This window comes from Wolffia australiana, chromosome 1 (genome assembly GCF_029677425.1).
Source record: "Wolffia australiana isolate 7733 chromosome 1, ASM2967742v1".
NCBI lineage: Eukaryota > Viridiplantae > Streptophyta > Magnoliopsida > Alismatales > Araceae > Wolffia > Wolffia australiana.
The window spans coordinates 5,932,501-5,943,977 of NC_135835.1; positions in this window are offsets into that span (position 1 = coordinate 5,932,501).

The window sequence follows — 11,477 nt, forward strand, 5'->3', positions numbered from 1 at the left end:
TCCTATGCTGCTGATGATGAAATGAAGGATTTTTTCTGAAAAAAATTCCTTCCCATATAATACCAATTACAAGCATGTTCACCAGTAGGTGTATTCATACTATTCTCATCAATGGCCATCACACATTCATGTATAGGAAAATCCACTTCTTCATGGACAATGATGACAAAGCCAAATTTATGTCTACAAAAAACTGAGATGAATAAAATTAGGTCCCATATTATTCACACACGTATAATCAGAAATGGCTTTTTCTTTTTGTTCAAATTTTAAATCAGCTTACACTTCACTTGCATCTATCATTTCACCCTCCTTAGAAATTTTATTTCTTTCATTTTGGATAAGAGAAGAATAATAAGCATAATTTTTAGCAAGATTTTATGAAAATTGAAGATAATCATCCACTTCAATCAATCATTTTTCTATCTTGATCTCTCAGACAAGCATTAAAAGCTCAGAAAAATTCCCAACATTTTATCCTATGGTCCTGATATTTCTAGTTATTCCCTTCAATTTTACCATTTTTCACCTAGAGGTTCTTCAGGCCCTTAATAAAATTATCTTATAAATATTTTATGGGTATTGGTTTTTCCAATGGATCAAATTTATTTCAAAATATAATTTCCTTTTTCAGGGATAAAATTTTATGGATAAAGGTATGAACCAACTTCTAGCTTTATCAATAAGGATGAATGGAAAGAGTCTCATTTGTGTAACTTCATTTTTGCCATTACGTAATTGATTTGTTTGATAAAGAATAGTAAATTGTATAAAATTTTATACAATTCATCTTGAGGTAGACCATATAATTTAGAAACAGAATGAATCATATGACGATCTATTCTATCCTCATTAGGTGCCTTATTTTCGGTGAGGTTCATACTCAAAGGCAGAAAAAATTTCATTTTTTTTTAAATTCCATTTTATTTATAACATTTTTAAGGATGATTATTATCATTTGAATCTTCTTAAATATCAGCTTGATTATCATTTTCATGCCAGCCAAGTGATCTTTTGACCATTCATGCTTTAAAATATGAGCTGTAAAATTTAAGTATCATATTTAAAATTTAGATATCATATTTTCATATCTACATCGATCTATCCCAGAGAAATGAATGTGATGGAGGGTTATTGAGAGGAAGATAACAATCTAAGTGAACTAAAATTACCATAGATCCTTATGTTGTGCCCTAATCAAGTCAATCCGTGAATGTAGGAAAGTACACTTATCTTTTAACTCATAAATTCAAAAAATAATTGATACACATAAACTTGATGGAACTCAGAATTGCTTTCTTTTACTCGACCTATCAATTTTGGAGAAATTCTAAGATGAATTTTAAAAGATACTGGGGTCTCTTTATGCTGGATCGCCATCATGTCATAGAATCCTTGGAATGGTCAAAGATTCCTCAAATTTTCAAAACAGTTATTGGTCTTTATTCTTGCATGGTCCCTATAATGGCATAAAATGACCATTTAATGTGTGAGTGACACGATGACCCTAACATATTTTTTCCTTTCCCTTAATGTTTTGGACTTTTCCTAAACATTTATGAATACTTTTACCGATTTGTTGTGATAACATCTTTGCTTTCAAATTGCATTTATTGAAATTTTAGTGCTCATGCAAGACCATGCATTCCATTGAATTCATTGACAATTAAATTGAACCATTTTATCCTTGTAATATTTTCCCTGCATATTGAAAAAAATTGACCATTAAATGATTGGCTGATTATGGATTTCAAATTGTAATGGCATTGTTAGGTTCTATGGATCTGATTTACTCTAAAATCACATGTCATCAGCAGAGAGGGAAAATTGATGTACAATGGATCAAATAAAGCTAGATGATATTTTCACCTTTTGCAATTGGTGCCACTCTCACGTCAAGCCAGTCACATGCCCTGCCTCAAATGTATCTGCACAATCAATGGTACCATGGAAGATCTAGCCACACTTTAGAGAGTGAGGTTTTGAGAAGGGAAGAAAAAAGGGGGTCATATCTGGCTGACCTGGTACTTAAAATAGGTTCCCCTATATTTATAATTATTTTTGGGTATTTTTAAGTATATCCACCAATGTCAATAGATCTTGTGCATGTGACCTAATAACATCATTGTATCCATCATTACTAACTTTAATGACCCAAAAACATTTATTGACCAACCTCAGTAATTAATTATATTGGCATATAGATTTTTTTATATTGGCATATAGTTAAACAAAAATTGAGGTTAATTACATTTATTAATTATTTTATTTATACAAAAGTATTTATAATTTTCCTTACACCCAAGGAGTGAGAAGAAAATTCATAAGTATTATTGTACAAGTCAGAGGACTTCAACAATTTAAGTAGCCCCAGTTTCTAGTTTATTAACTTGCAGTGATGCCAAGGAGTAAGTGTCATTGAGTTATTATTCTTCATTCTCACATATTTTTAAATTCGAAAAGACATCTAAGGAGGAACGTAAAGATATACCTACTCACTTTATCCTTTGATTATTTTCTTATAGTGCATTGGGTTCACACTTTTGTGGAAGAAATTATGATTACCATGATCTTTAAGTTTAATAAAATCTCAATCCCTAGGAATCATATGAGCATGCCATTATTAAAGAAATTTTATTGAATCCTCTAGATTTTTCTCAAAATAATTATGATTAACCCAATAATTATGATTTTTCATCTCAACATTATTAAACTGTGAACATAATTTCTAATTGTGAGAGTTTTAACTATAGTTTATTTCTAAAATTAATTCATTTAAATTATTTATTATAAAATATCTTGGAAGTGATATGTTTATAAAAATTATGTGTATCCTTTTGAAATGACTTATTCATTAAAGATAATTCATGGATAATGATCTGGATTATGTGATGAATGTAAGAACTTTGGGAAATTATATATTGAAAGAAAATTCAAAAATTTATTAAGGAAATTTTTAGACATATTTTCATATTTAAATAGAGTTAAAAAGGATTAGGACGAAAATAACATGAATATTTATTTTATATTCCATAGTTATGAACACAAAGATAGAGAATATCAGGAAATAGAGGACAATGCCCTGCATTTTGACCAAGGTCAAGATAAATGGAACATAATTGGGCATTAATAAAATGATAATTCAACATATTTTTTGGATATTCATTGCAGAAGAGACCTGAACATCCCAACTTCAATAGTAAACCATACCAAAATTCATCTTCTAATCATTTTTTTGCAAGAACTAGCTCCTAATTCAAATGATTGGATTCTTTATATGATGTATGATTACCAGAATACGATGCAGGATTAGCAGAATATTCTGCGGGCAATGAACAATAGGCTTGACATAGTGGAAAGTGATAGCCTGAAATCTGGAAAAATCATAATCTATGGAGTGAGAAGGGAAGTATGGGAAATTATTGTATTGGTTCTTTATATTTATCAATGTTTTTTACAAACTATCATGAATTTGAAGATTTACCATTATTGCATATTATAATAGAAATCATCAACCTGGTTATCAAACTTCCATGAGATCAATAATATGAACAAGCATAAAACAACATGTAGAGAGAAGGACTATACCACAGGTCAAACCAGTGATCTGGGTTCCATTAATCCTGAATTATTTATGATATTCATATGTCGTTTTTAGATGATTTAAAATGTTGATATATTCTCATGAAGATTATAAACATATGAAATATTCTGAAGAAGATGAAGTTATTTCTGACATTCATACAATATTTTGAGATGATATTTCATAAAATACAATTATTTTCATTAGCAGATATTTGACACTTGGGAAATATTTTATTTAAGAAAACAAAGGATCACAAACTTGAACCTCGGCCACCCTTGAGAAAAAAACATGGTTTATCAAACCATATTTTGTGGAAATATTCTCGAAGAAAATTAGTTTTACTGATTGATGTAAACATTTATTTGGTATGGCTGAGAAATTAAAATTTTCATGATATTCCAAATATCCCAACTCTAATTTGAATGTTAAAAAACTTGTTATTACTCCTTGGCACGATCAATTTTATAAAAACACATATATGGTTTGGGGTGAATAATTAACATGATTAAACAAAAATCAAAGATATATATTATTTCCCTGTTAAAACCCATCTTTCAAGTTGGATTTTTTAAAATTAAAATGTGGCTTTTGTCCAAGTTCAGATTTTTGTGTTTCAAAATATTGGGGTAGACTAGTCTTTAGGAAAAATTTCAAATCCAGTTTTTTTATATGGTAATCAAACATAGTTTACATGTATTTTCAAATGTATGAGTTAACCTTAATTCTAAATTTTTACATGTAGAATAGTTTTACTTTACTTTTTTTCGTTTTAAAGCTGATCGCTACATTTCTTTTTAATTTTCTTATTTATTTTTCCTTGATTTTTTGTTTTTTTAATGTTTCTTTCAGGAATTACATAACCCGCCTTAGGAAGTACATTTACCATTTAACATAGGAGTACGTGTAGGGAATTTAGGCTCCTATATAGGATCATGAGTATGCTTTAGATGGTAAACATTATGATTTTAGACAATGTGGGGAAAAGTCCCAGATTGAGAGGGTACTTGGTAGGGTGACAGAACCCACATAAAAATAAAGAGTTGTGTAGTCCTAGATGTAGTGATGAGTGATGGTGTGAACCCCCACTTCACCACCACCTTCTATGAGCCAAACCTAGTTATGTGTCTTGGCTACTTACTAGCTGAATCTTATGCTGAGATAGGTTATGCATTTATTCAAGTCTTAAAGCACAGAATTGCCAATCTTTGAGCCACCTAAAAACATATTTGTAATGTATATATATATATATATATACCATTGCACTTTTGATCCTACTTATGTGTCTTTTCCTCTTCATCCATATTCCCCTGCTTACCTTATGCCATTTCGTCGTATTGTTGTTCATGTTTATAAGGAACCATTGTTTTTTCATTTATTCTCCCTATTTATGCTATCACTTCCTTATCCTCCTCTTTGATTTTTTTAAACATGTTGTTGCTATACACCTTCTCTTTCTTATTAGCATGGGATGAGTTATACAAAGATTTTCCAATTGGATCAACACTTCTATGGTTTATGAATAAATCCTCCTTTTTTATTTTTTTCACCCCTTTAAAAATAAAATAAAAAAATAAAAAAATAATCAAAAATTATTATGGGCTTCTTGCTTTGGAATCAAGATTAGTTATTTTCTCTTAAGGATATATTTACCACTATTTTATCATCCCTTGCCTCTTTTTATTGAAATGATAAAATACCTTTTATTATATGTAAAAAATTTAGAGTGAAGTTCTGATTTTCTCAATTTTTTGTATTTTAACATAATTTTTTGGCATTCAATTCATAAGAAAACTTCATTCTAAAAATATAATAGACCTCTATTATTTTAAAATAAATCCAAAAATAGATTTTATGAGTCATAAATTTATTCTCTTTATGAAATTAATTTCACAAAATTCTGTTAACATACCATAAAATTGAAAAAATTCAGAAATTTTTTGTAAAAAATTAATACATCATTTTATGCTTTTATGATTATTTCAGTGAAAATAAGCACATGAAATTGATATTAGAAATAATATGTTACTTGTGATTATCACATGTCGTTAATTAATCAATGACCAATTCATTGCAATCGATAGTTTTAAGTTTTCCGCCTAAACAGTGCCAAGCTACACCTCGTTCTCTAAAAGATTTTTATAGTGATGTAACTCTCTCGTGTAACATTTACCATCATTGGGTATCATATCTGTATAATCCTTCATCCAAATGAGACTCTTGAATGACTTAAGGTATAGTTAATTGTGAAAGCCTAATCCATCATTGTAGTCAATACTGACATGTAACAAAGATTAAATAGGAGAAAATATTTTGCAATAGTGCCCCTACCTTGTCCTGAGATTTAATGCTCGTTGTTCCTTGAGTCAATCTTAACTTATGCTGATAGCGTACAATCCCATCTTGACAACTAAATGGCCTTTGTGTATTGCTTACTTTAAATAAGCTTACACTAATATAGCTAAATATAGTAATCCATACACGAGATGTCTTTGGTGTCTGATGTCTAAGGACCACTTACAGGACTGTGAAATGAATCGACATGATTGACTTTTAGGTAAAATATTATTCAGGGATTAATAATAATTCAGTGAATTATTTTCCTAAACAGCATCCACTATATGTCCTTAGTCTCTACACTAACAGACACATTATCAGCCATACTTAGCATAAAAGTAGGATCATATAGTGATAGTATTTCTAAGTAGTTGGATGGCCACATCAAGCATCTATATTTAGAATACATGTTTAGAAACTATTTATCATTGTATTATGACATCATCATATCTTAAAAAGGCATCACACGAGAGCCATAATGTATAAACATTTATTTCAATTAACTTAAGCACTAATCAAAATTTAATCAATGGTCATGATTTTTTTAACTTGAAAGCATGATATTTGTCAATCCAAAGGTGTATCAAGGTTAAATTTTGATGGTGGCCCCATCTTTCTCCCATCTTTCCATCCATTCATAAGATATATAAATTGGGATGTGGATTGATTTAAAAATAATACTGAAACTTTCATCCAAATTCGTGAACATTTTGAAAGAGAGTGAATTTTATATATAAATGAAGCTGGTTCTTGATATCCAAGGCATTTCAGGATAGGCAACATAGAATAGTTGGAGCTTACATAGATTCTCAAATGTTGGTGGTCCTGACAGAATCTAAAGATGCAGGGTAAGTCAAATCACCTTACATTGTCTTTTTTTATACCAGATCATTGTTAGGTTAAAATCATAATCCAGATCATTGCATCATCACCTCCTTCCACATTCATTCACATCATGTCTTTCACATCATTGTGCCTTTAACATCTTACCATCATTTCACTTATAAAGATATCTATTTCTATCACGACATATTTATTTACCCCTCTATCTATCTTGTTACCTCATCATTATCACTTCATTCTTCATTTCATTCTTTTTCAATATCTCACTCGTATATATTATCCTTTATATTAATAATATTAAAAAATTTCTATCACCTTCTTAAATCACAATTTCTTGGACTCTCAAACTATAATTTATCAGTAATTTTTAAATTTTAAACACCACTTATATCTTAACCTGTGGAGAAGATCCTTACTCATCACTAGCAAGTTCTATCTTTTTGAATAAAGGTTTAGAAATTTTATTTATTAAAATCAAAAAAAATAAAATAGTTAACGACAAAATTTTCAATTTTATAAAAATCCAAGTATTTATCTCAATCTAGATATATAGAGATACATATATACATGTATATATATATGAATATGATTATAATGTTGGTAACCTATGATTGCGTAACTTGGTATTAAATTTTAACAAGCCATTCCCCATTGGGTGGATGAATGTTTCATCAATAAGTTTACTCTAGCATGGTGCATAAGATGTAGAATACCCTTGATCATAACAAAATGTAACCTCATTACATATTGGAATAGACAAGTCGAAGCATTCCAAGGAATTTCAGTTCTTCATAAACTAGGTTTGTTTTTAGGATGCAATCATACATCAATAAAAGTTTCAGACATTCATGATTTTACCTTAAGGATCATGAAGATAATTATAAAATCAAAGTGATAACATCTAAGGTTGTATCATTCCCCAATTATTTCAAGAAATAAGTCTTTTTAAAATATTTTTTGGCCCTTCGTAAACTTACCTGCATTAGCAACATCAAGAAATCAATTCACAATTCAAAACAAGAGTGCTAACATATCAAATTAGAAAATATAATTTTTGGCAATAACCATCACATATGGACAATGGATTACGCTGCAGGAGTATCAACAAGAAGAAGCACGATTGAGGTTGATCCGAATGCCAGAGAATTAACATGAACATTTATGAATCCTGATTTTGACTAATTTCAATGGAATATATTTAATCTTCATTTAAACTTAATGAGATAAGAGAGATATGTGATGATGGGTTTACTGAATATTGATAATCTCAGTTTTATGGTTAAAATTTGTCATTGGTGATTGGGATTATTCAATATATATATATATATTTAATCGTACTTAAAAATAAGTAGTTAGTGATGAGTATGGATCGTCTCCTCAGGGAACAATGATTAAGGAATTACTTTCTTATACTAGTGATGATCAACGAGAGGATTGATTAAAACAAGATTTGAGGAAGTGAGCTAGTGATATCGATTAAAAATACGTAAGTTATAAGTTAGTTTAACTTAAACAAAAGAGTACGTGCACATGACAGACATGATGAAGGACGATGGTATGAACGACGATAGTGATTAGATGTGGAGTGGTATGGTAGCGAGGATGGAGAGTGAATTGATCAGATAGAGTGGAAAGCAACATGGTGTTATCCTCCTCAGTCTCTCGTGATGGAATATAAGCCATTCAGTTATTTCTCCATTCACATATTGTGAATTGACTTCGTTTCTTCTCCCGCTCGTAAACTCACTCCTCAAAACCTGTTGTTGAGAAAAGAGTTGAATAGTAAGAAGAGCATGTCTGGATCAGTCACTTTGCTGCACGCCTTGCTCATCATTAATCTTTACTTCGTAAGAAAAGAGAGTAAAATATGAGTGAAAGTATGATGATAAACCCTAATTACGTCAACTATGGTGTCGTGAAAGAGACAACGTAAGACAAAGACATTTACCTTAGATCCTTACGTTCCGCCAGGATCTTGGTGATTTATGAGTGCCGGTAAGCTCCCCCTCTTCTCCAATGCTTCTCCCCGCACACCCAAGACATCAAGAACACTCTTGATGGATCTCAAAACTCACTATCTTTCAATTAGCCTACACAAGTAGGAAGAAAGTTCAAGATGAATTTTACAATGATCCAAACATCTATTTATAGGTCAGAGGGTATGATTAGAAAGAGGAAGTGAAGATGAAGCAACGCTAAAAGTTTCAGCCCAATCGGAGTTGTAGATCCAAAGTTATCGTCGTTTGAAGAAGAAGAAATCCTAGCCTTTGAAATTTTCTCTCTCCTCATCTTCGTCGTCATTTTCTGTGCACGTTGAACTTTCTTCCTACTTGTGTAGGCTCAATCGGAGTCAAAGGCTAGGATTTCACACGGTTTTCGGAGTCAAATCGCTCAAAATTCTGTGCTTTTCGTATTTCACACGATGCTCATCATTTTCCACACCATGTGCACCTAGGAGAATGAAAAGACAAAAGAAAGAAAAAGACAAAACAACAAATAACTACAAAAAAGAAAGAGAAGATTTGCGGCTGACGTGGCAGCGCGTCAGCTTGCGCCACATCAGTGCGATATCCTTTTCTCCAAGAAATCAAGTGGACACACGCGCACCATGTCCCCGCCGTCGAAATCAGAGGAGAGAGTGAAAAAAGCAAATATTTTTCCTGTATTCCTCGGTTATTGCAAAAAATCCATCTTTTTTTTCATTCATCCGCTTCGTTTCCTGTGTCAGAAATTCAGAATTTCATTAGTTAATAATAATTGCAATCATCGCTTCGCGAATCGCAATGCGATGATTGCGTGATGAAATGATTGGTTGACGCCAATCATTAGCTCAGTTAATGATTGCTGTCGACAATCGTTAAAATTGTTTCTAATTCGTCCACCTTCGATGAATCGAACGGTGACACGTGGTGGCGCAATACAAAAGAGCTTTAAAAATATATAAAATTCATATTAACTAAAATAAAAACCCAAAAAACATATAAGTTTATATTTTGACTCCAAAAAATCATATCTTTCCAAATTTAATGTCAACAAATTCCAGAAAATTCATATTATTTTTAAAAACTATATTCTTTAAGAATATGTGGTTAGAAAAATCCCAAAAAACTGCATAAAATTCAGAAATTTATTCTAGAAAATAGATTTAATCATTTTAAGCTTGATAACGCGCAAATACGAGTAACTTAATGCAGATAAATATGTAAACATAATCATATAATGTACTTAAAATGCATGTTATCAAATATGAAGAGAAAACTTGGGCTGAAGTAAAAATATGATGCAAGTCCAGCAAAGCCAAGTTTTTGCTCGCAAATGGTGGGTGAAAATACCAAAAAATGGAGGTTGATTCAAACTTGGCAATCCTCAACTCTCAACATTTTTTAAAAAACTAAATGTTTCCCTTAGAAGTTATATCTGCCTAGTGCAAGATTCTGAATAAGTTAACATTATCGAAGTCTTTTTTCTCAGATGTAGGACAGTGTTGGGACAACTGGGGCAAGATGATTTCTAGATCGTTTGAATCCCAAATGCAACAGTCAATCCACAAGATGATTTAGGAGGGGGAAAAATATTGAAAATCAGGACACGGTTGATAGCCATCATTATCTTCTCTAACGCATCATCCCTGATGACAGCGCACTGACCCCCTAAATTGTCAATAAAATGTGTCATGTTGAGTGGACTAATGAGGCATGTCAACTGGTACAATCGTTTTCTACCACCATAATATCATTATTGCATATTAGGTTGAGCTGGTCCAACCATTTTCTACCACCTGGTCCAATCACTTCCTGCCTCCATTCTAACATCATGTCAAACCAGGTGTAGTGGCCTGATTGGATCATTCATACAATTTTATGGCATTCGCAGCTTTCGCCTTTGGGGCCATACAAATATTTATGCGGTCACATATCATGTTGAATGTGCCATGTCTCTAGTGTAATTTTCCTACATGATAAGAAAGTGGGTCATTCCCTGATTTTATAGTTAAACAGTCTTGGTCTGGTCTACTTTTTGGCAAGATTAAACCTTAACTAAATTTTGGTCTGATTCTGGTATCTTCTTATGTTAATTAGTCAATATCAAAGTCAAAGTAGAAATTTCAAATAAAAATTTGACATGGTTTACCCATGCAAGGAATAATGTATTACAAAGAAATTTATGAACTCCATCTTTGAAAATAAAAATCTCTTATTAAACTCTGACTCCTAGCTAACATTGGCTCCCTCTATCATTCCACTGCATCAATTGTATCATTTATTAAGCAACACCTTGCTGCTACAACCTTAAAGGAGCATAGACACACTTCAAGAATAAAATACAAAATGGGAAGTACATCCCAAAATTTATCACAAAATTTATGTCCATTTATCTAAGGAAAAATAATATATGACAGTCAAAGATACATGAGAGAGAAGATGGATAAAACACTTCTCTAGGTAATTTATTTATCAGATTTGGTTTTCAATTAAAAAGGAAAATAGGGGGGTAAGAGATGATGAGCATGGGCAGAAGACTCTGATTGGGGGAAGGAGATGAGAGATTATCTAGCTATGGGTGGGAGATGCGGAAAGAGGATGGGAGATGCCATGTGGGAAGCAGAGTTGATGTGCAGAAGCAGGAGATGATGAGATGGGGGCAGGGAGAGGCCGAGCAAGGAGGGGAGATGTAGAGGCAGGACACAGACGTAGACCTCAAAACTATCTAACTA